This window comes from Mauremys reevesii, linkage group 1 (genome assembly GCF_016161935.1).
Source record: "Mauremys reevesii isolate NIE-2019 linkage group 1, ASM1616193v1, whole genome shotgun sequence".
Classification (NCBI taxonomy): Eukaryota; Metazoa; Chordata; order Testudines; family Geoemydidae; genus Mauremys; species Mauremys reevesii.
In genome coordinates, this window is record NC_052623.1 from 266,614,729 (window position 1) to 266,639,770 (window position 25,042).

Consider the following 25,042-nt stretch of genomic DNA (forward strand, 5'->3'; position numbering starts at 1 on the left):
TTTGTCTCTCCAGCTCAGATGGCCAAGGGCAACGAGCGAGGAAGGTTTGCACTGCTGCTGCCCATGCTGGACTGGCTGTAAATTACGTCAAAGGACCTCACTCTCCACCCAAGGCTACCTGTCCAGCACCAATCTTCCCTTCTTCATCTGGGAATCCTCCAGGTGAATCTCAGGCTGGAGATTTGAAATCTTCAGCAGCATCCCTCTGATGCCCTTTCATCTGAAGAGACGATTTGTCCAAAAGCGACTCCCTAGTTGTCTCAGTATATGCGCTCCTAGTCACCCAGTATACCACAATTCCCCCTTACAAAGCTTTGGTAAGCAACCCTCTCGATAATCCCCTTCCTGCTCCACTCACACCTCAGTAGCTACATTTTTACCCCCCAAGACTCACAATATTATTTTCAAAAGATGATTCAGCTTTCTCAGGTGAAGTTGCCCTACAGAGCTCTACACTGCCTTGCCTGGAGCCTGCACCTTGAAACTGCCCTGCCCTGTAGACCCACATTTGCTTCTGCCCAGTAGCGTCATCTCTCCTTTTTAAGGGAGTTTAGTGTCGAGTATCTCCCAACAGAAGTCAATGCATTGCCACGCCCACCAGAGACATCCCCCCTTTTAGTTCTCCTGCCAGAACCACCGTTTGTGAACCTGCCTGGTCTAGCTAAGGTACTCGTACAGCCACCCCTTTAGTAGGGCCTCAGTACCTTACAATCTTTAATGTATTTATCTTTCCAACACCACTATTATCCCCATTAAGAGAAAGACTGTGACTTGTGCAAGGTCATGCAGGGAGCCTTTAGCAGAGCAAGGAATTGACCTGGGCCTCCTGAGTCCCAGGCACCCTACCCAATGGATCATTCTTCCTTTCTCTTCTGGTGAGCTGAGTCATGGCTGTCACCATGTACAAAACATAGAAAAATAGCACCTCTTATGGGGTTGCCCACACTGCTTTCACTCTGGGTGTGGTGGAGGTCCTCCTCTGATTGGTTAACCACTTCAGTACCTGGTACATCACATGTGAAGTGTCCACCTTCTCTCTCTTGAGGTGGGCCTCTTTTGCCTTTCTCAGGTGGAGTGGGATTTTATTCTCTCTAATTATTCATATTATTCATAAATCTGTATTTCATGGTAGCACCCAAAAGCCATAATGCTACACAGACACAGACACACACTCACACACACACGGACACACATGGGATAGGGAGATAGCTCCTTGCCTGCCTGCATTCTTTACATTGTGGGCATCCTTTATTACTCCTATGGGTACAATCAGGTGACTTGCTAGCTGTTTGTCCTATTTCTTGAGTGACATACATTCCTGAGAGCGATATTTGACCCGACCACATGGCTTTGGCTAGACCCCTGCTGTTGATTTTTCTACTCAGCATGGTTGGGGGTGATGGGGGGGGGAGGAGGGCAGTGAACTAGCATCTGCTTCTCTGAACTGTTGTATCTGGGTCTGTTCACCTGCCTGTTTCTATGCTGTGTAGCCTGTGTTTTGTCCCAATTACCTTCCCAGTCCTGTGTCTGGTAGCTGTGGGGATACGGGATGGCAGAATTTCAAATTCCTTCCCTTTTCCTTTCCTAGGAAAAAGTTAATACCATGCTGGGAAAAAAGACTGATAGCCTCAAAGAGAGGAATCTTCCATTATCTGCAGAGCAGGAACTGTGTGGCCCCTGGCAGCCCAAGCTTCCCCATACTACTTCACCAATGTACCTCACCCTGGCCTTGCAGGGCCCACTTCTAGGTCATGGGATGGGAGTTCAGTCTCCATTGCCCTGTCAGGGGCTAATCCATCTCCCACTAAAATCAACGGGAGTCTATCCATAGCCTTTAATAGGAGTTGGATCAGGCCCTCAGTTATTGAGACTACCAACAAAGGGACTGATTAGCACCAACAGGTGTTTATTTTGTGATCAGAAGACCTGTCTGCTAGAAAGTTGGCCATTTTACATGGCCACTGAGCAACTGTGAGATAGCAATGACTTTTGACCTGGCTTGAATTTGAACGGGTGACCTAGAGGTGAAAGGCCTGTATCCCCTTCCACATCCTCTTAAACATCCATATTTTTTTCTATGTATTTTTTACTGGCTAAGTCCTCTGTTGTACCCTGCCTGTTTTTGTGGCATATACGGGTCAGTAGTTGTGCCTCTTCGGACATTGGGATAGCACAGAACTGTGCAGTTTTGGAAGGTGGGGAAACATGACAGAGTGTCACAAAACCCAACCAATTCTTTATGTGGATTGTGTATGTAATGTTTGTGTGAGACTCTTATGTCTCACTGTCTGGGCTGAGAGCAGCCATGGGGGTTGCAGAGGTGACAACTGTGACAGATGCTGAGAGAGTGAGAGAAAGAGAATACCTGAAGGTAAGTAATGGAGAGCACACACACACAGATGTATACCACATGTGTATGTATTGGCACAGACACCTCAAACTTGCACACAGCCATAGCACGCATCCCCTCCATACATGCACACAACTACACACGCCTGCACGCATACTCACCCCTGCTGTGTAGTATGGGTTCAAGTGGCAGATTGCGTCCTTGGATCTGTTTTCAGTGGCAAATGCTGCGTCGGTTTGGAATAGGTGAAAGTGCCCTGAGAAACCTCTCATTAGAAGGACGGGTCTCCTGGCATTTGGTAACTGGGACATTCAGTGGCTTGCAGCTCCACCGAACTTAAGTGCATCTGATACACTGTACATGGGATTCCAAAGTTTAATTTAGCTTAACTCTTGGCTGCAATCAACAGCTGATAAATTTAGTTGGGGGATTAAGGAACCTTTAAGACTAATAGCTCCTTACAAGGAGCCTAAAGATGGGAGAGCAAAACACTGACATCCTCTCAAAACCTGCCTTGAAAAGTGATGCACAATCAGGGTTGGCTCTATGTTTTTTGCCGCCTCAAGCACGACAGTCAGGGAGCCTTCGGCGGCAGTTCTGCGGGAGGTCTGCCAGTCATGCGGATTTGGCGGCGGTTCTGCGGGTGATCTGCCAGTCCCGCACCTTCGGCGTACCTGCTGCCAAATTGCCGCCGAAGCTGCGGGACCGGCGGACCTTCCACAGAAATGCCACCCTCACGACAACTGGCATGCCACCCCCCCGAGCTTGCTGCCCCAGGCACGTGCTTGCTGTGCTGGTGCCTGGAGCCACCCCTGTGCACAATGCATCTTCTCAAAGTAAAGGGATCATTTTGGGGGACTTTGCGGGACACCAGCATGCTAACAGAAGGGCAGGGAAAGGAAGGTTTAGCAGTATGGACCTTTAAGCCAATTGTTTCCTTTGCAAATCCAGGCCAAGGTCATTCTGAGTGGAATGGGCTGGATATAATAACCATCCTCCTCCCAAAGTTGCTCCAGATAGAAGTTTGCTAGTCAGCTCTTTCCTTCAGCGTCAGACTAACCATGACCGTGTTATGTCAGGGCTGATCTTAGTTTTCTTGCCCATTGTAACACCTAAGCAGTCTGTCTTGTCTGGGGAATGTCTTTCTCCCCACTCCTTCGGGGGCAGCGTGCAGCTAGGTGTACTTGTGTGAGTTCTCAGCAGAGCAGCTGTGTCCTCTGAACACTGCCTGTGTGTAGCAGTGCAGAGAGGGTGGGGGTGAGGTGGTGACTAGTGCTGTGTGTATGCAATCAAACGTAAAGATACTCACTACATCAGCGCTAGGGAGGTTCAGCCAGACATTTCATTGGTAGAGGGACTTTCACTGATCAGAAGGTTGTCTCTTGGAGGCCTCTTGTGTTGCTGTTGTTTGCTATTTTTCTTGTTTTACAATAGTGGCTGGCGGTCGCAAGCAAGAACGGGGCCCTGTTATGCTAATCATTGGAGGCCCCAATCCTGCACAGACTTACACCCCTGCTTAACTTTACACACTGTGACTGGTCCCACTGAAATAGGAGACGAGGCCTAAGCTATAAATGAGTGATTATTCCATGGTTTGATTTTGTTTGTTTGTTTGCTTGTGTTAACTCTCAGTTCAACTTTATCTTTCTGTATCACCCAAAAGAGCAAGGAAAGGAGCTGGGTGAGAGGAGAGATGTTAAAAATTTGTGAAATACTTAATGGGAGGGAGAAGACCAGCCAAACTCTTCCTATTTATCCTTAGCCAAAATAAAGGAGGGACACTTGATAAGAAACATTTCAATGCGCATAAAAGGAAATGCTTTTTCATTCAATGCTTAATTAGCTTGGGGAACTCACTGCTGCATTCTACTGTTGCAGCATATAACATAGTGGGATCTGAAAAAGGACTATACATTTCTATAGTATAGATAATATTAAATAGTATACTATTCTGCCATGACACAAGCTGAAGGTATCAAGCCTGTAGGGCGTAAGCTGATCACCAGCAAGGGTGAGAAATTGCTGTATTGCAGAAATGTCCGGATGCATTTTGTTCTTAACCTTGCTCTGAAACATCTGGCATAAACCACTGTGGCAAATGGGGTACCAGAGAAAGACAATAGGTGTGCTTTGATGTGTCAAGAAGAGGGATCCTGAACTGCTTGCACCAAAAGCATGTTCTGATGTAATTAAACTGTGGAATTAAACTAGCTGGCTGATTACATGGGTAACAAAGCTGCATTGGTCAGTCCTAGCTATGCTTTTCAACTGTGTGCAACAGTGACTTTTCTATAAGTGACCACAAAATGTCAAGAAACTCTCAGACAGTATTTCTGAAGTAGAAGTCCTACTCAACTGGACAGCTGGCTGTATTGATGTCCTTATGCTTCTTCTTGTCTGATCAAAGTTTGTTTGTGACCCTCTGCTGCTCTTCTGTGCTTCACTGGGCAAGAGATTTCAAATCTCAAATCACATGGAATTTTCTCCACCTCTTTTTTGCTTTACTGTCAGAATGGGCACACAATTTGACACAGCCAGTCTCCATAGGAACAACTGGGGAGCAGTGTCGTCAAATGTGCCAGTCTCTTTCAGCGAGACCCTTTGAGGTCTGGGTGCAATGGGGGTAAGGTGGGTCTTTGAGTGGCTGAGGTGGTGGCTAAGATCCTGAGACAAAAGAGAACACAAAGAGAGCCACATTCACTGCTGGTAAAAATGGAGCACTTCTATTGACTTCTCTGCTTGCGCTAGCAGTAAGTTTGGTCATGTTGGAGGTGTCTGTTCCCACTACTCTCTCCTCCATTTACCAGCACTGAACATGTGCAATGTTGGACAGTATTTCAGGGGTGGGGGGCAAGATGCTTCAGAGGCTAAACTCTGCTGCTTATTTTACAAGAATCATTAATGCAGACCTGGCTTTCCCAAGGATTACCAGGTCAGCCTGTGGATTTCCTGGCTCTCATTCCAAAAGCTTCCTCCCATGCTCGGCATGCCAGTTGACAAGAGAGAGCCATCAAGGCAGGACCTTGTCAAAAGCCAAGTCATTAGCTGCTATTCAGGAAGGCGCCTTGAGGAATTCCATTCTCTCTTTCAAGGTCAGAGATGTGGTCCAGGGTGGAGAGATGGGTGGGATGGGGAGCAGAGGAGAGGATAGAAAGGAAGAAAGAGAGTGGGGACGAAAGTAGGTTGGGAAGAGGATGATGTGGGAGGGGAGGAGGGTGAGGGGAAAGGGAAGATAGGAGGGAGAAGATTAGGCTGGAGGAAAGAGGAGAGACTTTCCGGAGGAAGAGAGGGGAGTGAGAGAAGAAGGATGGAGAGACAGTTTATTCCTTTTGACTGGCATCCGACTCCTAGAATCTCCATCATTATTTCCTGCTGGGGGGGTTAGTAAAGGTAACTTTCCTGGAAGCTTCATTTCTTTAGGAGAATTCCCCCGATGTCTCCTCTCCTTCCCTTGAAGCCCTTCCCAGATACAGGAGACTAGATTCTCTACCTCCTTACTTGGCTGTGACCTCTACATTTCCCAAAGGAATGTGGGACTTTTTAATTATAGGTCAGTGGGCCATCCTGGACATTTCAGGATGGATGGGGTCTACTAGCCATATGCTCCAAGGGGACTTCAGCCAGTTAGGAAAGTCCTCCAGCCAGAGTCTGAACATACTGTCAGAGGCCTTGTCTGGACTAGAAAGATCAATCGACTAGCAGGTCCATGCACAAAGCCTTGTTCGTCAGGTAACAAGCCATTGAAGTTGCCCTGCTAACTTGTCAGGGTAAAGCTCAATCAACTAAGTGCCAGCGTGGCCACGTCCCACTGATACAACCGGCATAGTCATCTCTGACAGCTCCCTCGGCTGCTGAGCCTCCTTCGTCACTGACTGAGAAGTCCCTCTCTACTCTCCCTTGTGGCCAGTACTTAATTTGTAATGAAAGAGGTGCCGGGGCTCAAGCAATTAGGTGCTGGGGCTCAAGCAATTTTTTTAATATTCCTAACTGATGCAGCAAGCCCAGAGGTGCTGGGGCTGTGGACTGCCAGGCCCAGAGGTGCCGGGGCTGTGGACTGCCAAGCCCAGAGGTGCCGGGGCTGTGGACTGCCAAGCCCAGAGGTGCCGGGACTATGAACTGCCAAGCCCAGGGGTGCCGGGACTATGAACTGCCAGGCCCAGGGGTGCTGGGGCTATGAACTGCCAAGACCAGGGGTGCCGGGGCTATGAACTGCCAGGCCCAGAGGTGCCGGGGCTGTGGACTGCCAAGCCCAGGGGTGCCGGGGCTATGAACTGCCAGGCCCAGAGGTGCCGGGGCTGTGGACTGCCAAGCCCAGGGGTGCCGGGGCTATGAACTGCCAGGCCCAGGGGTGCCGGGGCTATGAACTGCCAGGCCCAGAGGTGCCGGGGCTATGAACTGCCAGGCCCAGAGGTGCCGGGACTATGAACTGCCAGGCCCAGAGGTGCCGGGGCTATGAACTGCCAAGCCCAGAGGTGCCGGGGCTATGAACTGCCAGGCCCAGAGGTGCCGGGGCTATGAACTGCCAGGCCCAGGGGTGCCGGGGCTATGAACTGCCAAGCCCAGAGGTGCCGGGGCTGTGGACTGCCAGGCCCAGAGGTGCCGGGACTATGAACTGCCAAGCCCAGGGGTGCCGGGGCTATGAACTGCCAGGCCCAGAGGTGCCGGGGCTATGAACTGCCAAGCCCAGGGGTGCCGGGACTATGAACTGCCAGGCCCAGGGGTGCGGGGACTATGAACTGCCAGGCCCAGAGGTGCCGGGGCTGTGGACTGCCAAGCCCAGGGGTGCCGGGACTATGAACTGCCAGGCCCAGGGGTGCCGGGGCTATGAACTGCCAGGCCCAGAGGTGCCGGGGCTATGAACTGCCAAGCCCAGGGGTGCCGGGGCTATGAACTGCCAAGCCCAGAGGTGCCGGGACTATGAACTGCCAAGCCCAGAGGTGCCGGGGCTATGAACTGCCAAGCCCAGGGGTGCCGGGGCTATGAACTGCCAGGCCCAGAGGTGCCGGGACTATGAACTGCCAGGCCCAGAGGTGCCGGGACTATGAACTGCCAAGCCCAGGGGTGCCGGGGCTGTGGACTGCCAAGCCCAGGGGTGCCGGGACTACGAACTGCCAAGCCCAGAGGTGCTGGGACTGTGGACTGCCAGGCCCAGAGGTGCCGGGGCTGTGAACTGCCAAGCCCAGAGGTGCTGGGGCTATGAACTGCCAGGCCCAGGGATGCTGGGGCTATAGACTGCCAGGCCCAGGGGTGCCGGGGCTATGAACTGCCAGGCCCAGGGATGCTGGGGCTATAGACTGCCAGGCCCAGGGGTGCCGGGGCTATGAACTGCCAGGCCCAGAGGTGCCGGGGCTATGAACTGCCAGGCCCAGAGGTGCCGGGGCTATGAACTGCCAGGCCCAGAGGTGCCGGGGCTATGAACTGCCAGGCCCAGAGGTGCCGGGGCTATGAACTGCCAAGCCCAGGGGTGCCGGGGCTATGAACTGCCAGGCCCAGAGGTGCCGGGGCTATGAACTGCCAGGCCCAGAGGTGCCGGGGCTATGAACTGCCAGGCCCAGAGGTGCCGGGGCTATGAACTGCCAGGCCCAGAGGTGCCGGGGCTATGAACTGCCAAGCCCAGGGGTGCCGGGGCTATGAACTGCCAAACCCAGGGGTGCCGGGGCTATGAACTGCCAGGCCCAGAGGTGCCGGGGCTATGAACTGCCAGGCCCAGGGGTGCCGGGGCTATAGACTGCCAGGCCCAGGGGTGCCGGGGCTATGAACTGCCAAGCCCTGGCACAAATTTAGCGCTGCTTTAGCATCCCAAATATCCCTCCTTCCCCCAGAAATGCTCCCCCTCCCTCTTCCAAATGCCCTCTCCCCAGCTAGGAAGGCACAGAAAGACAGGAAGGAAAGAGAGATCAAAGAAAAGAAAGAAGGATGGTGACAAAGATGAAGAAAGGGAAGGAGAGGGAGAAGGTCATTTAGGATTGTTGTTTAGACTGTGAGCTCTTTGGGGCAGGGCCTGTGTTGCACGATACATTTGTACAGTGAATGGGATGGTGAGGCCCTGATCCCTGACTGGGTCCTCTGGGCCCTACTGTCAGATATATGAAAAATAGTAGAGAAGTGGAAAGAGAGAAATGAAACAAGAGAGGAAAAAGGAGAGCGAGGGAGAGGACGAAGAAAGGAGTGAAAGAAATGAAAAAATAGGTATTGGAGAGAGCGTCTGGAACAGCAGGATTGTTAGTATCATGGAGATAAAAGTGTGCTGAGGAGGGTGGGAGGATGCAGAAGGGGGTCAGGCACTGGAAAGATGCAAGGCTCCATTACTCCTGTATCAGAGATAACTAGGGAATGACGAGTGTCATCTCAGGATACCTGTAGATCTTGGAAGCCTAGAGGACATATCCCAAGCAATGACTCAAAGAAGGGGAGGGGGTCTGGGTTCTGACTCACTCAGCCCTCTCCCTCCCTCCCCCCGCCACCCCCCCGCACATGTAGTTAATCATGGCTTAGCCAAGAGGAGTGATTTACAGCCCAGCTGCTACTTGGTCCAATTTTGTGCCTCTCATAAATTAAAAAACAGGACATATGTAGTCAGGTTTGGAAATGCAACACATGCCTTTGGAGAAGTGGTTGGATTCTCCCCTTCCTTCTCTTCCTTTATCTTCCCCCACATCCCTGTCTTTCTTCTCCATTCATGTTCTTCTTTCCTGCTCCTCTCTTTCTTCCTTGTCCTTTCTCCCTCTCTCTCTTCCCCTGTGCCCCTCTTTTTCTCCAGTCAACAGGGTAGTAGGTCTCCCAGAAAGCATGGGCATTTATCTGTCTACCCTATCTCAGACGTTTATTGATACCACACTCCAGATGAGGAATGAGTGACCATGTTCTTCACCCTAACCTTTTCCTCCCTTGCCGCCCAGGTTCAAAGTTCACAATGAAGGGAGAAGGGAATTACAGTGACTGTGCTTTGAACATTAAAAATCTTTACAGTCCGTTCCTGTGATCCCCAAAGATGCTTGAGCTCTTACTTAGAGAGTCGTCAGGGGAGAGTATGTTTGGTCTCAGTCAGGTCCCTGTACTCTAATTCTTCTTGCTGTGTGTCAAGGCCTGGGACCTGTTTTATAAGGCCTGGTGCCACAGGGTTGCTATGAGAGGAAAGAGGCCAGTACACCTGTGACTTGTCAGCTGCCTCCTGATTGGGTTTTAATAGAGGGTACCTGGGCTGTATAAATGGGGGAATGCCTGAGGACAGATAGTGAGAGTAAGTCAGGAAAAGGGACGAGTGAGAGCTGCCTGACAACAGCCTAGGAGAGTCAGAAGATTGGTAGGTGGAAGCCGCTAGAAACCAGGAGACTGTGGGAAGTCCCTGAAGGAAGCTGTGGTGGGGTTCCTGTGGGGAAGCTGAAGGCAGGGGAATAGCAATAGGGGTTTGCTGGTTGACCTCCTTAAGCCAGAGAGGCAGGGCTGGAGAGGGTTGAAGGCTGGAGAGCAGCACAGTGAGTTCCTGATTACTTCTAAGCTGGAGAGAGCTGAAGGCAGGGGAGCAGCAATGGGGCTTACCTGCTGACATCTCTAGGCTGGAGAGCTGGAGACAGACGACATAGGGATGCTCTCCCGGTGAGGATGAACTACAGCAGTGAGGTTGTGGGGGTTCCTGCTGGGATGAGCAGAGATGCATTCCAGCTGGAAGGGCTGGGTGGTTGTCCTGGCAAAAGGATAAAAGAGGAGGGTGTGGTGGAAAATTCTGGAGCATGGTATGTGCTATATTGATGGACAAGGGTGTGGGATTTTCATGTACTGGGGGTGATAAATGGACTGTATTTTGGGGAGTTTGTTATATATTATGTGGACTATGTTTTGGCAATTAACTGGCCTCAAAGAGGGGTATTACTGAGACAGAGAAAAAGCCTGGTGTGGAGTTACTGGGAACTCTGCAAGGGGAAACTGAGGCAGACAGGCCTGTTCAGAGGGTGCTCCAGGCGGGGGCCACCCTATCATAACTGGCCAATACTCAGTTATGGCTCTGCTGGCATAGCTCTGCTGGCATAGCAATGTCAATCAGGAGTGTGAAAAAGTCACCCTCCAAATCAACATAGCTATGTCAACAAAAGCCTCAGCGTAGCTGCAGTTATACTGGCAAAAAAAGTCCTTGTACTGGTATAAGCTGCATCTCCTCTACGAGGGTTTGCCAGTATAGCTATGCCAGCAAACCCTTTCTAGTGCAGACAAGGCCTAAGTGAGCACCACTTTCTCTATGTTCCACCATGATGGTTGAGAACAGCTGGAGGAATTATCCTGCCTGGTTCTTGGATATTATTTATTCATGGCCAGTGGCAGGGCATTGTCAATTGATGGTTCCTGCCTTTAGAGTTCACTTCCCCAATGATCTGCTTAGGATGATCTTCACATAAAACTGCAAAACACATTTGCTCAGCCGTTGTTGGGGTTTATTTCTTTCTGGTTGGATGTTTGTGGCAGACGAATTCTTAGTAACTTGTGGGACACTGATGGCTTATTGGGTCAATGCCTGATGATTTGTGCATTTTATGGAAAGCGCTTATCTACTGTTGTGTTAATCACTATCTAAGTCAACGAATAAATAACCCAAATATCTGATAGGATTTTCTCATAGAGACTCACTAGTTTCATCCAGGGGATATCTCACCATCTCTCCTCTTCCTTGAGCAAAATCAGGAGTTTACCCTAAGTATTATTATTTATTTCTATTACTGTAGCACCTAGCAGCCCAGTCATGGACCAGGACCTCATTATGATAGATGCTGGACAAACACAGAACAAACAACAATCCCGGCCCCAAAGTCCTTCTAATCTAAGCATAAGACAAGAGACAACAGATGGATATAGACATTTGGGGCAGTACAAGGAAAGAATGAGGAAGGATTGTTCAGCATGATAGGAAATGATCTCGGTGCAATAGTGGCCTAACTGTTGTCAAGTTTTTTATAGGCCTCACAGCACAGGAGAGTTTTGTGGAGGGATTTGAAGGTGGATAATGAAATGGCTTTGCAAATGTTTATGGGGAGCGCCTCCCAAATGTGAAGCAGTATGGGAGAAAACTCAAAGGTGCTTGTTTGAAAACTTAACAAGTGGGTGATGGAGGCTGGTGTTAGAGGTGGGAGTTGACATTTCCATAATGAATTAGAGTTGGTAGGTAGGATGGGGAAAGGCCATGAAGGACCTTGAAAGTGAAGACAAGCAGCTTGTGTCTGATGCAATAGAGAGGTGTGATCCAGTAGAGGAATGCAACGAGAGGGGAGACATCGTCAAGGTAACGGGCTAGGAAAATGATCTTCGCAGCAGGATTCTGAATGAATTTGAGCAATACAAGATTGCATTTGTGAAGGCCAGGGAGAAGGATGTTGCAGTAATCAAGATGTAAGATGATGAGAGCCTAGAGGAGAGTTTAGCTGTGTGGATGGATAGGAAAAGCCATACTTTAGAGATGTTAGGGAACAAATGTGCAAGATTTAGCCATAGCCTAGGTGTGAGAACCTAGAGATAGGTCCAAGTTAAAGATGATGCCCAGGTTATAGGCCTGAGGACAGGCATGATGGAGGTGCTGTCCACAGCGATGGAGAAAGGAGGTTGGGGGGAGGGCTTGTGGGGAGGAATTGTCATCATGAAAACAGCACCTTATTATTGCAAAGGATTCACTGCACTGAAAAAGGCAGGAACAGGTTGGTGTTTTGCCTCAAATGTACATAAATTTGATTTGATTTTTCTCCTGTGAAGGTGGGGGAAGGGAGAGACAGAGTGGGTGTGCCAGGGCATTACAGCATGCAGAAGGGGCTGGCTTAGAAAGAATAAGAGAAGAAGAGAGATGATCTCCTTCCACCATTGCTGGTGGCTTCACTGCAAGACTCTTGTGTCTGTGCTGCTCAGATCAGTTCTTGGGCTGATAGGGCCTAAAAAGGCCACTGGCTAGCCTGGAGGTAGCAGGTCAGAGACCTTGCAAAGTCCTGTAATCTGTTTAATACTTGGTTGACCAGCTTCTGAAAAGTGGTTCCTGCATTTATTAACCCAAATGGCATCTCTTTCAATGCATGTAGTCCCATATCAGTAATAAAAGCAGATTTTTTCAGTGCATCATCATTTCAAAGAATTTCCCAGTACTCCTTAACTAAATCAAAAGAGCTGAGATATTTAGCTTTGCTTAATATATCCAGCATTTAATCAATTCTAGGCATAGGATAAGCATCTGGCACTATGACAGCATTGAGTTTCCTACAATCAACACAAAACCTCATGGTGTTGTCCTTCTTAGGGATCAAGGCTGCAGGTGATGCCCAAGAGCTGGCAGACTCTTTAATTACTCCATGGGCCAGCATGCTTTGTATTTCTGTGTGAATTTGCTCTTGCACATTGCTCTGCTGGGAGATGGCTAGGGTCCTCCAGTAATGATTTTATGAATCAACAAGGGGGTCTTCCTTAGCTTGCTGGAAAACACTTCTCTGGGTTCTTGCAGCACAGGTAACACCTCTGCCTTTTCAACTGGTCTTAACTCGCTGCAGATATTGATGCTTTCCAGAGATGAGTCAGTTTGGCATTCAGTCATCAAATCATAGAATCATAGATGATTAGGGTTGGAAGAAACCTCAGGAGGTCATCTAGCCCAACCCCCTGCTCAAAGCAGGACCAACCCCAACTAAATCATCCCAGCCAGGGCTTTGTCAAGCTGGACAAATAATGAGGTGGTGTGCCTCAGTTTCCCATTCTACACAACAGATCATGTTTACCATGGCTTCTCTGCTGTGGTAAGCTTTAAGTTTGTTTACATATACAAGGTGTGGGTCAGCATTACCATGAGGCCTTTTAACATGATATGTATTTTCATTCACCTCTTCTATAACCTGTAAAGATCCTTCCCAAGAATTTTGCAATTTGTATTTTTTCCATAGGGCTTAATACTAACACCAAGTCCCCTATTTCAAAAGACTGTTTAGAAGTATGTAGGTCATGCCACTCCTTTTGTTTGGACTGACTATCCCTGAGGTTAGTCTCAACTATACCCATAATATCTTTTAACTCTTTCCTGAACCTTTGTACATATTCAGCAAAAAGAACAGGAGTACTTGTGGCACCTTAGAGACTAACAAATTTATTTGAGCATAAGCTTTCGTGGGCTACAGCCCACTTCATCGGATGCTGTAGCCCACAAAAGCATATGCTCAAATAAATTTGTTAGTCTCTAAGGTGCCACAAGTACTCCTGTTCTTTTTGCTGATACAGACTAACACAGCTGCTACTCTGAAACCTGTACATATTCAGTTACTGGTTCTCCCTTAGCCTCAGTGTCCCCTTCCCAAGAGTCTCTGAGGAGATCTAGGGGTCCCCTCACTTTCCCTTCTGTATAGGAGATCAAATGGGGTGAACCTGGTTGATTCTTGGGTCACCTCCTGCAAGCGAATAGGGTAGCATTTCACCCGAGGCTTGAACTCTCTTATTTGCATACATTCCCAGCATAGATTTCAGAGTGCCACTACATCTCTCCACTAGTGCATTTGTCTCTGGGTGACGTGGTGCAGCTTTTAGTTGATTCACCCCACACAACTTCCAAAACTCACTGAACAGCTGAAACATGAAATTTGACCCACAGTCAGATAAAATCTCTTTAGGGAAACCCATTGTGCTAAAAATAGGGAAAAGGGCTTTTGCCACAGAATCAGACCCTGTGTTAGTTAGAGCAACTGCTTCAGGAGAGCTAGTGGCAAAGTTAACTACCATGAGGATGCATTTCTTCCCCCTTTGGGTAGGATGTAGTTCCCAGTTGCCCGTGACCCTTCACATAGCCTTTCTGCAATACAGTCTGTTTCTTTGTATGCAGGGCGCAATTTGTCCCAGCTGGGGGTTTCTTGGGTAGGATTGATCATTGCTTGAGGATTGTCCACCCTTAATTCCCACATCTTGATTTCACACTGACATTTCTTTTTGTCCTCTTCTAGTTTCTTTTCATTCTCTTCCCATTCGTGTTGGATTCAAAGGGTTTCCAACTGCAGTTTCTCTCACTACAGCTGCATCCATTCGGGGCTAACTTGTAAGCTGGAGGATCTATTTCTTCCTGAAGCTGTAGACTCTGGGACCTCAGATGAGTCCAGGCAAGCTGCCTGCCCTCCCTTGGCTTTGTCATAATCCACGAGGAGGCTTCTTAACTCCTCTGGCTTTTTTCCAGCATGGAATAGGCAGTGATCTGAACACAATTCTTCTATTTTTTGGTGCATTTGCCATATGTTTCTTTGCTCTTCTTGCCCTTGTTTCTGTTCTCTGTCTCTCATCTGAAATAAACAAACAGAAAACAACAAACTGTAGCCTTTCTTTGACTGCTCCCAGCCACCACTCTTGAGACTCACTTAAACTGTTACACTCGTGCTTAAAGTGTAACTCTCAGTTCAAAGAGCAAGCTGTATATAAATCCTGTTTAGACTACGCCACTATCACATTCTGGAGTGCAGTCCAGACAAGTGAGGGATTGCCACCAAGTGCCCTGCAACCTGGGGTGCCTCACAATTCTTTGGTGCAAGTCCCACCTGGGTTCCTCATAAACAGCCAGCCAGCATGCAGGTCACACCGAGTACCTGTGGATAGCTACAGCCTGCCAGCAACACTGAGCCCAGCAACCTCGGTTACTACTTGCAGGGTGACCACAACACACTCCCAGTTCTGAATTTTCCCCAAAGACACGTGTTATGCACTGCCCAGCCCTCTCCTGGACAGTTCAGCTATCATAAGTTCATTGCCCCAGCAAGGGGTCAATATACAATGATTTGCCACTTTAATTGGAGTTCCCAACATTTCAGTTTAAACACAGCACTGGATTAGTTTGATTAAGACTAAAACAAGGGTCTTTTTCTACAAAGAGAGAGATTTTAAGCGAGTACAAATTCAAGGCAGTAAATTCAGACATGGTTACAAAAGAAACAAAGATAAAATGCTTTCTAGTGGTAAAACTTAACAAGCTAGACTTGGCTCAAGATAAAATCCTTACCATGTGCTCCCAGCAACAGGGATGACCAAATTTCAGGTCAGGATCTCTCCCAAAGTGAAAGAGATATACCCCATGGTATTTCCCCCTATCTGTTTTTGCCCCTCACTTTATAGTCCAGTCACCCTTTGAAATGCATTTGCCTGAGGGTTCCCCCTAGATAAAGTTAATTCCCACTATGAGAATGCAGACAAAGAGTCTCATGGTGGAAGAGGTTCCATGCTGTTGTTTGCTAAAATGCAGGTCGGTCTGTTCCTGCCCCCTGGCTGTCTCAACCACTTTGTTTACTACTTATATGTAAATTGGGGTAAACATACATTCCATGGTTTAAGATGGAGCTGCTTAACGGACCCTTCCTATTCAGAGCTATGTGAGTCTGGACATGTGCTACCAACATCATTTAGAGGGAATTCATAACTTTACATATAATGTTGCTACACAAGTCACCATAATATTATTGACCAGTGAGTTATTAGTTTTCAAATACCTCACAAGGCATATTTTGGACAAAGATTATTACACTGGTGTGTAGGGTGTGAATACAGGCGTGCAATCGGTCACGAGGGCCTAGAATGGAGCATGTGGAGGGACGATTTGCTTCCTGCTACCTGAACAGTTCAAACCCATCATCTTTTTGGAAAGAAAAAGAGGCTGATATGTACCATCCGACTGGGAGGGGGCTGGGTGTCCCCTCCATTTCTTCTGCTGTCATGGTCTGTTTTCTTCTCTTTAACATGTAGTTCCCCTCTTCCATCTGCTGGCTGGTGCATTAAAGAGGAAGGGAACTGGGAGTGGGAAGTGGAGATCAGTGCTGAGTGGTCTCCGTTTTGCAGTGTCAGCTGCAGGGGAGGCGTAAGTAGTGTGGAATCTGGGTTTAATTCAGTGCTTCCTCTACTTTCCTAGAAAGTATGGATCATGCGTGAGGGAATCAGCAGAGAATGGCAGGGCTGCTTGTCATAAGAACATAAGAACATAAGAACGGTCGTACCGGGACAGACCAAAGGTCCATCTAGCCCAGTATCTGTCTACCGACAGTGGCCAATGCCAGGTGCCCCAGAGGGAGTGAACCTAACAGGCAATGATCAAGTGATCTCTCTCCTGCCATCCATCTCCATCCTCTGACGAACAGAGGCTAGGGACACCATTCTTACCCATCCTAGCTAATAGCCATCTATGGACTTAACCACCATGAATTTATCTAGTTCTCTTTTAAATGCTGTTATAGTCCTAGCCTTCACAACCTCCTCAGGTAAGGAGTTCCACAAGTTGACTGTGCGCTGCGTGAAGAAGAACTTCCTTTTATTTGTTTTAAACCTGCTGCCTATTAATTTCATTTGGTGACCCCTAGTTCTTGTATTATGGGAATAAGTAAATAACTTTTCCTTATCCACTTTCTCAACATCACTCATGATTTTATATACCTCTATCATATCCCCCCTTAGTCTTCTCTTTTCCAAGCTGAAGAGTCCTAGCCTCTTTAATCTTTCCTCGTATGGGACCCTCTCCAAACCCCTAATCATTTTAGTTGCCCTTTTCTGAACCTTTTCTAGTGCTAGAATATCTTTTTTGAGGTGAGGTGACCACATCTGTACACAGTATTCGAGATGTGGGCGTACCATGGATTTATATAAGGACAATAATATATTCTCAGTCTTATTCTCTATCCCCTTTTTAATGATTCCTAACATTCTGTTTGCTTTTTTGACCGCCTCTGCACACTGCGTGGACATCTTCAGAGAACTATCCACGATGACTCCTAGATCTTTTTCCTGACTCGTTGTAGCTAAATTAGCCCCCATCATATTGTATGTATAATTGGGGTTATTTTTTCCAATGTGCATTACTTTACATTTATCCACATTAAATTTCATTTGCCATTTTGTTGCCCAATCACTTAGTTTTGTGAGATCTTTTTGAAGTTCTTCACAATCTGCTTTGGTCTTAACTATCTTGGGTAGTTTAGTATCATCTGCAAACTTTGCCACCTCACTGTTTACCCCTTTCTCCAGATCATTTATGAATAAATTGAATAGGATTGGTCCGAGGACTGACCCTTGGGGAACACCACTAGTTACCCCTCTCCATTCTGAGAATTTACCATTAATTCCTACCCTTTTTTCCCTGTCCTTTAACCAGTTCTCAGTCCATGAAAGGACCTTCCCTTTTATCCCATGACAGCTTAATTTACGTAAGAGTCTTTGGTGAGGGACCTTGTCAAAGGCTTTCTGGAAATCTAAGTACACTATGTCCACCGGATCCCCCTTGTCCACATGTTTGTTGATCCCTTCAAAGAACTCTAATAGATTAGTAAGACACGATTTCCCTTTACAGAAACCATGTTGACTATTGCTCAACAGTTTATGTTTTTCTATATGTCTGACAATTTTATTCTTAACTATTGTTTCGACTAATTTGCCCGGTACCGACGTTAGACTTACTTGTCTGTAATTGCCGGGATCACCCCTAGAGCCCTTTTTAAATGTTGGCATTACATTAGCTAACTTCCAGTCATTGGGTACCGAAGCCGATTTAAAGGACAGGTTACAAACCTTAGTTAATAGTTCCGCAACTTCACATTTGAGTTTTTTCAGAACTCTTGGGTGAATGCCATCTGGTCCCAGTGACTTGTTAATATTAAGTTTATCAATTAATTCCAAAACCTCCTCTAGTGACACTTCAATCTGTGACAGTTCCTCAGATTTGTCACCTATAAAAGCCAGCTCAGGTTTGGGAATCTCCCTAACATCCTCAGCCGTGAAGACTGAAGCAAAGAATCCATTTAGTTTCTCCGCAATGACTTTATCGTCTTTAAGCGCTCCTTTTGTATTTTGATCGTCAAGGGTCCCCACTGGTTGTTTAGCAGGCTTCCTGCTTCTGATGTACTTAAAAAACATTTTATTACCTTTGGAGTTTTTGGCTAGCCGTTCTTCAAACTCCTCTTTGGCTTTTCTTATTACACTCTTGCACTTAAGTTGGCAGTGTTTGTGCTCCTTTCTATTTTCTATGGAAAGAGGGGGACAAAGGCTCTTGTCAGTGACCAAATGGGTTCACAGTCACCCCCCACCCCATCCTTCTCCCTGTGCCCAGGATGGAATCTGGAGCCCAGGTGGCTTCAGCCCAGCTGAAAAAGAAATCCCACTCATCTCCTAAATGCTTCAAAATGCAGCTGATGAAGGTGGCTGAGTTGGGTGAAAGACTGTATGTGAGGGTGTTAACTGCAAGTGAATTGATAGTCTAAGTGAGAAAGGGCTGTGGTCACCCCTTGAAGGAGACCTGCTCAACCCAGCTTGGTTACAGTCTGCTGGACACAGCATAGTGCGGGGTGGGGTGGGGCAAACTATGGCCTACGGGACGCATCTGGCCCGTCAGACATTTTAATTCAAACCTTGAGCTCCCGCTGGGGAGTGGGGTCTGGGGCTTGCTCTGCTCTGCAGGTGCCATGGCTCCACGCGGCTCCTGGAAGCAGCGGCATGTCCCGCCTCCTACACGTAGGGGCAGCCGGGGTGCCCCCACCCCATGTGCTGCCCCCGCAGCTCCCATTAGCTGGGAACCACGGCCAATGGGAGCTGTGGGGTTGGCGCCTGTGGATGGGGAATCGCACATAGCTGCCTAGCTGAGCCTCCAGGTAGGAGCCAGAGGGTGGACATGCCGCTGCTTCCAGAAGCTGCTTGAGATAAGTGCCGCATGGAGCCTGCACCCCTGAGCCTCCCCCCACACCCCAACCCCCTTCCCCAGCCTGGATCCCCCTCCCACCCTCCGAACCCCTCGATTCCAGCCCAGAGCACCCTCCTGCACCCCAAGCCCCTCATCCCCAGGCCCACCCCAGAGCCCGCACCCACTCCTGCACCCCAATCTCAATTTCATGAGCATTCATGGCCTGCCATACAATTTCCATACCTGGATGTGGCCCTAAGGCCAAAAAGTTTGCCCAGCCCTGGCATACTGGCTCTTCAAGACTCTCTCTGGGGTGCTGAGAGTCCTGTTGGGGAAAGTGAAAGAGACCTACCCCTACGTGCAAAGCCATAGCTGCAATTTTATAGACATTGCTGCTTGCCAGTTGCTTCCGTATGTCCTTCTCCTTGTACTGTGAAAAGGGCCTTGTGGCCATCATCCCAAGTCAGCATTACAGCAGCCTGACGGAATCTACCCTGCAAACAAAAGGTGCGGTGTATGGGGGATGCTTAGCGAGGCTGCTGCAGGATGACCTGGGCCAGATCCATTTGGCTAGCTGGACACAATCAGAGGAGGGGGAGGCAGAGTGAGGGCAAAGGAGGATCCCCAGGCAGAGGAGGGGGAGCAGGGGGACTCCCGAGGCAGACTATAGTCAGCCATACAACCCACACAAGTTTAGAGGCTTATCTCTTGTCTGGCTCCTTCCCCTTTCCCTTCCCCTCCCCCACTCCTCAGCCACAGAAGTCGCTTTGGAAGTGGTGTGCACCCTGGCTGGCAGGCTGCTGGAGGAGTCTGTGGCCTCAAATTACACAGCAACAGAACCCTGGGCATAAAATTAGCAGCAGAGTTTTGTGTATGAGGCACTGGGCAAAAATGTCACATTCAGCAGAACTCTGGGCAGAGAGAGAGAGAGCTGAAGTTGGGGGGCATTACCCCTGTCCCCCAACTCTCACCTCCCTGCACTAGACGTGTCCACTTCCCAGGACTCTGGAACCCACTGGCTTGAAATAAAGCACTTCTGGGGAGAAGAGTCATTTCACTGTGTGCCTTAGAAACAGGATTATTTTGCCTTTTCCTTCCATCTCATTCCCCCTTCCCCATTCATTTATCTCTTCTCATTCTGAAAACCCCTCTCTCTATTCTCAGCCCCTTGCAGGGGAATTCCCCTTGGCCCTGCAAATGATGCTCAGCACTCAGCATGGAAGAATGTGCTTCCCCCTACCCCTCAGCCCTGGCATGATTCCCAGGGAGTATCTTGTTGCAATGGGCACTTGGACTCCACAAGCTGTTTGCCATGAAGTCTGGAAAACTAAATAAATCACTGGCAAGAGGGGTGAGGGCACCCAGGCAGAGACTGGCAGCCACTCAGGGGCTGGGTTCTTCAGATACTATGCCAGCCGCAGATGTCTCATTCAGAAAATGTCATGGGTTGAGGAATTATTCTGGCTTCATCCTCACATCTTAAAAAGAGTAAAAGCCTTGGGATGCCAGTGTTGAAAATTGCCCTGAAACCTTTGTGTGTGAAAGAGAATTCTTCAGGGGCATCTGTATGCAGCTGTGGATTGTCCAGAGGCACAGATATACATGTGCTCCAGTTGCCCAGGGACCCGTGTGTGTGTATAGATTCACACAATATTCAGAGTCTTGCCACATTTCTGTCGGGTTCAAAGCACTGGCACTACCCAGGTCCAGGCGATGAGTTGCTAGACTAGATATCTTTCAGGCAAAGAGACCTGTTTTTATTTCTTCTCCCCACTTGCATTCTGCATTCCAGCAGATCTCATAGAATCATTGACTTTAAGGTCAGAAGGGACCATTATGATCGTCTAATCCAGGGGTAGGCAACCTATGGCACGCGTGCCAAAGGCGGCACACAAGCTGATTTTCAGTGGCACTCACACTATCCGGGTCCTGGCCACCGGTCCAGGGGGCTCTGCATTTTAGTTTAATTTTAAAAGAAGCTTTTAAAACATTTTTAAAACCTTATTTACTTTATATACAACAGTAGTTTAGTTATATATTATAGACTTATAGAAAGAGACCTTCTAAAAATGTTAAAATGTATGACTGGCACACGAAACCTTAAATTAGAGTGAATAAATGAAGACTCGGCACAGCACTTCTGAAAGGTTGCCGACCCCTGGTCTAATCCGACCTCCTGCACAACGCAGGCCACAGAATCTCACCCACTCACTCCTGTAACAAACCCCTAACCTATGTCTGAGCCATTGAAGTCCTCAAATCATAGTTTAAAGACTTCAAGGTGCAGCGAATCCTCCAGCAAATGACCCATACCCCACGCTACAGAGGAAGGCGAAAAACTCCCAGGGCCTCTGCCAATCTGCCCTGGAGGAAAATTCCTTCCCGACCCCAAATATGGCGATCAGCTAAACCCTAAGCATGTGGGCAAGACTCACCAGCCAGACACCCAAGAAAGAATTCTCTGTAGTAACTCAGATCCCATCCCATCTAACATCGCATCACAAGCCATTGGGCATATTTACCGCTAGTAGTCAAAGACCAATTAATTGCCAAAATTAGGCTATCCCATCATACCATCCCCTCCATAAACTCATCAAACTTAGTCTTGAAGCAGATATGTCTTTTGCCTCCACTGCTCCCCCTGAAAGGCTGTTCCAGAACTTCACTCCTCTGATGGTTAGAAACCTTCGTCTAATTTCAAGTCTAAACTTCCTGATGGCCAGTTTATATCCATTTGTTCTTGTGTCCACATTTTGTTACTTAGTTTAAATAATTCCTTTCCCTCCCTGGTATTTATCCCTCTGATATATTTATAGAGGGCCATCATATCTCCCCTCAGCCTTCTTTTGGTTAGGCTAAACAAGCCGAGATCTTTGAGTCTCCTTTCATAAGACAGGTTTTCCATTTCTCAGATCATCCTAGTAGCCCTTCTCTGTACCTGTTCCAGTTTGAATTGATCCTTCTTAAACATGGGAGACCAGAACTGCACACAGTATTCCAGATGAAGTCTCACCAGTGCCTTGTATAACGGTACTAATACCTCCTTCTCTCTACTGGAAATACTTTGCCTGATGCATCCCAAGACTGAATTAGCTTTTTTCACAGCCATATCACATTGGCGACTCATAGTCATCCTGTGATCAACCAATACTCTGAGGTCCTTCTCCTCCTCTGTTACTTCCAACTGATGCGTCCCCAGCTTATAACAAAAATTCTTGTTATTAATCCCTAAATGCATGACCTTGCACTTTTCACTATTGAATTTCATCCTATTACTTTTACTCCAGTTTACAAGGTCATCCAGATCTTCCTGTATGATATCCCAGTCCTTCTCTGTATTGGCAATACCTCCCAGCTCCGTGTCATCCGCAAACTTTATTATGTTTCAGAGTGGTAGCCATGTTAGTCTGTATCAGCAAAAAGAATGAGGAGTACTTGTGGCAGCTTAGAGACTAACAAATTTATTTAAGCATAAGCTTTCGTGGGCATCCGATGAAGTGGGGTTTAGCCCACGAAAGCTTATGCTTAAATAAATTTGTTAGTCTCTAAACTTTATTAGCACATTCCCACTTTTTGTGCCAAGGTCAGTAATAAAAAGATTAAATAAGATTGGTCCCAAAACCGATCCCTGAGGAACTCCACTAGTAACCTCCCTCCAGCCTGACAGTTCACCTTTCGGTATGACCTGTCGTAGTCTCCCCTTTAACCAGTTCCTTATCAACCTTTCAATTTTCATATTGATCCCCATCTTTTCCAATTTAGCTAATAATTCCCCATGTGGAACTATATCAAATGCCTTACTGAAATTGAGATAAATGAGATCGACTGCGTTTCCTTTGTCTAAAAAGTCAGTTACCTTCTCAAAGAAGGAGATCAGGTTGGTTTGGCATGATCTACCTTTTGTAAAATTATATTGTATTTTGTCCCAATTACCATTGACCTCAATGTCCTTAACTACTTTCTCCTTCACAATTTTTTCCAAGACCTTGCATACTACAGATGTCACACTAACAGGCCTGTAGTTACCCAGATCACTTTTTTTCCTTTTTAAAAAATAGAAACTATGTTAGCAATTCTCCAGTCATACGGTACAACCCCTGAGTTTACAGATTCTTTAAAAATTCTTGCTAATGTGCTTGCAATTTCATGTGCCAGTTCCTTTAATATTCTTGGATGAAGATTATTTGGGCACCCCGATTTAGCCCCATTAAGCTGTTCGAGTTTGGCTTCTACCTCGGATGTTGCAATATCTACCTCCGTATCCTCATTCCCATTTGTCGTCCTACCATTATCCTTAAGGTCCTCCTTAGCCTCATTAAAGACTGAGGCAAAGTATTTGTTTAGATATTGGGCCATGCCTAGATTATCCTTAACCTCCATTCCATCCTCAGTGTTTAGTTGTCCCACTTCTTCTTTCTTTGTTTTCTTCTTATTTATACGGCTATGGAACCTTTTACTATTGGTTTTAATTCTCTTTGCAAGATCCAAGTCTAAATGGCTTTTGGCTTTTCTCACTTTATCCCTACATGTTCTGACCTCAATAAGGTAATTTTCCTTGATGATCCCTCCCATCTTGCAGTCCTTGTAGGCTTTCTGCTTTTTTCTTAATCACCTCTCTGAGATGCTTGCTCATCCAGCTTGGTCTACAACTCCTACCTATGAATTTTTTTCCCTTTCTTGGGATGCAGACTTCTGATAGTTTTTGCAACTTTGACTTGAAGTAATTCCACGCCTTCTCTGTCTTTAGATCTACAAGTTCTTCAGTCCAATCCACTTTCCTAACTAATTTCCTTAATTTTTTAAAGTTAGCCCTTTTGAAATAAAAAACCCTAGTCACAGATCTATTTTTGTTTATCCTTCCATTTAGTTTGAACTGAATTAGGTCATGTTCATTCGAACCAAGGTTGTCCCCTACAGTCATTTCTTCTATGAGGTCCTCACTACTCACCCACAACCAAATCTAAAATGGCATCCCTTCTTGTTGGTTCAAGATCTATAAGCTCCCTTCATCTACCATGGTCTATAACTCAAGAACAGCATTCTCCTTTGGGGGGAAGAGGAAACAGTTCTTCAGCTTTGTTGTCATTCACTTGCAAACACTGATATTTTAGAGGACACAGTAAGGGTATGTTTTTAAAGCATCAAAGCTTTTCCATTTTTTTGAGCCTGAACATGTTGCCGTGGATGACTTCCACTGGCAGTTGAAGCCAAGCTGATGATACTCGCACTCCCCTATTACCTTTTACCTGACTCTCACAAAGAGCTTTCTCCAGATTCAGTAACTAACCCTCACTACATCCCAGGGAGGGAGGGATTATTATGTCCATTTTGCAGATGAGGAAGCTGAGGCAGAGAGATCACACAGCAAATCAGTAGCAAACTTGGAACAAAATCCACTCTGACTCCCAGTCCCCTGCTCTAACCAAAGCCTAGCCTAGGTTTTGGATAGTAAGTCGACCTCTGCATAGTAAGCTATGGGAGCCTCAGGCAAACTTCCACCCCACACTTGGAACAGAAGGTTTGGCAGCTGGGAGTGGGGTCACTGGGGTGAGTTCACTCACCAACTTTATTTTCTCTAGCAGAGAGGATGAAGCCATGAAGCGGCAGCAGGTGAGGCAGGTCACAGGTGTATACTGGGCACAATGCTGATAGAGTAGGCCACACGAGAAAATTAGCCATAAGGCTTTGTAAAATTAGTGAACTGGGGACTTTTCTGCACCAAAAAGTTGTACTGCTTTGTCTATATTGTGAGAGTGATTCAACATCCCCTCTCCTCAGTGCAGACAGAGTTATACTGGTATAAAAGTGTTTATACCAGGGGTCGGCAACCTTTCAGAAGTGCTGTGCCGAATCTTCATTTATTCACTCTCATTTAAGGTTTCGTGTGCCAGTAATACATTTTAATGTTTTTAGAAGGTCTCTTTCTATAAGTCTATAATATATAACTAAACTATTGTTGTATGTAAAGTAAATAAGGTTTTTAAAATGTTTAAGAAGCTTCATTTAAAATTAAATTAAAATGCAAAGCCCCCCGGACTGGTGGCCAGGACCCGGGCAGT

The 25,042-nt window shown here is 47.2% G+C and overlaps 1 protein-coding gene across 2 annotated transcripts in view; it reads left to right on the forward strand.

Annotated features, from left to right (window-relative positions):
* Window positions 1-9,598: 9,598 nt before the first annotated feature.
* NCF4 (neutrophil cytosolic factor 4) overlaps window positions 9,599-25,042 on the forward strand; it is a 38,911-nt gene continuing 23,467 nt past the window's right edge. The window contains exon 1 of one of the 2 annotated variants that reach the window (XM_039520996.1): window positions 9,599-9,653. The gene's annotated coding sequence lies outside the window, so the exon portion shown is untranslated. The remainder of the gene's footprint in view (window positions 9,654-25,042) is intronic. The other variant, XM_039520995.1, reaches the window with a different exon arrangement.